This window comes from Camelus bactrianus, chromosome 26 (assembly GCF_048773025.1).
Source record: "Camelus bactrianus isolate YW-2024 breed Bactrian camel chromosome 26, ASM4877302v1, whole genome shotgun sequence".
NCBI lineage: Eukaryota > Metazoa > Chordata > Mammalia > Artiodactyla > Camelidae > Camelus > Camelus bactrianus.
The window spans coordinates 16,616,898-16,618,519 of NC_133564.1; positions in this window are offsets into that span (position 1 = coordinate 16,616,898).

The following is a 1,622-nucleotide window of genomic DNA, read 5'->3' on the forward strand; positions in this document are numbered from 1 at the left end:
CTCCTGCTAATCTGGTAGCAAAGATGCCATGATCGCTCCTTCCCGGCACCAGGTTGGGCAGAGAATTCAGGGACAGGATATTTCTTTTCGGCTCTTCCATAGTCCTGCATGATCCTGACATAGGCTACCACCCAAGGCAGAGTGCAAGATGACAGGGGATTCTCCGGCAGGATGGGCTGGTGCTGGACAGACCACATGAGAAAGCAGAATATATAAACACACATCTACATGTATATTCAGCTTTCATATATATACATAAAGTGCTTTTTTCTGATTTTGCAATAGATACTTACTGTTAAAAAAACTCATGGAAAATTTAAAGGACAAAAATCATTGCTCAACCCATCTCTTAGAGGCAAATTGCACTTTTATAGCTCTCTTTCCTACTTTCATTTATATATGAATATATATACATGTAAGTATGTGTGTGTGTGTACATGTATATATATATACATATATATATAGCGCAATTAGGTTCATATTATGTATGTTGTCTTGTAGCCTTTTTTGGATTCAACATTATGATACTTTTGTCTATCTCACTGAAAAATCTTTAAGGACATTATTAGTGAAAACTAATATGAATGGAACATGATTTTCCCAATCATTTCATATCTTTTGAACATTTCAGCTGTGCGTGTCCAGTTTTAAGTGTAACAGAAGGGAGAGTCATGCGTACCTGCATGTCATGGGCTAAGAAGCATGTGCCTGGACGCCCTGCTCTGATGCCCTCAGGGGAACTGCTAAGGCTGGATCTGCTTTCAAATAGTGTGAATCGGTGGCTGTGTGTTTGGTTTGAGCCCTGTTTTAGAGACTGTTGAATCTCACTGCCTCTAGGTAAGGACCAACTCTCTAGTAGGAGCTAGAGGCCCCCTCATTCCATGTCTTATATCCAGGAGGGAGCATATACTGTGACTTGCCTGGATGGTCCAGCTCATGCCAGCTATCCCTGCATAATTAGTACTAAGTCCTCTCTCCACCCTTACCAGTATCTCCTTTGGAAGAAAGATGACATGGCCACCCTCTCAGGCCCTGCCTGCTTCACTCATCTAGGTTCCTGCCATGGAAGCATTTAAGGTGATGATAACATGGGGCGGTGTCTAACATGGGGCGGTGGTCCCCAGGGCATGCAGAGATTAGGAGGAGCAGCAGGGCCTTCTGGATCTCCAGAAAACTGCACCCCCAGGACATTAGCCCCATGTGGGTGCATAAAACTTTCCATCTTCCAAACATATACAGCCTGTGATAGGAGCATTTCCATTGAGGTTGGTGGAAATTTGATTTTAGATCTTATATTTGTATGTATATTATATGGATTTAGTCTGTTTTTCTATTACAATAACTCAAAAGTATAAATATATAGCTGTTTTATTTGTAGTTTCATAACACAGCCCTATGCACACGCTGGATGTTCAAGTAAAGCCATGAATTCACTGTCTTTAAGATTAACATTAAAAAAATTAATAAAATTCATGATAATTCTGATGTGGAAAAACTTCCTGATAGAGCTAGAAGAAGGGACAGTTGAACTGGAATGTTGACCATGTATTTTGAAAGCAAGCACTGAAATAGAATATTTTGTTATTTTTTTAATCTGAGCGATCAACTTGGCATTCATTTTT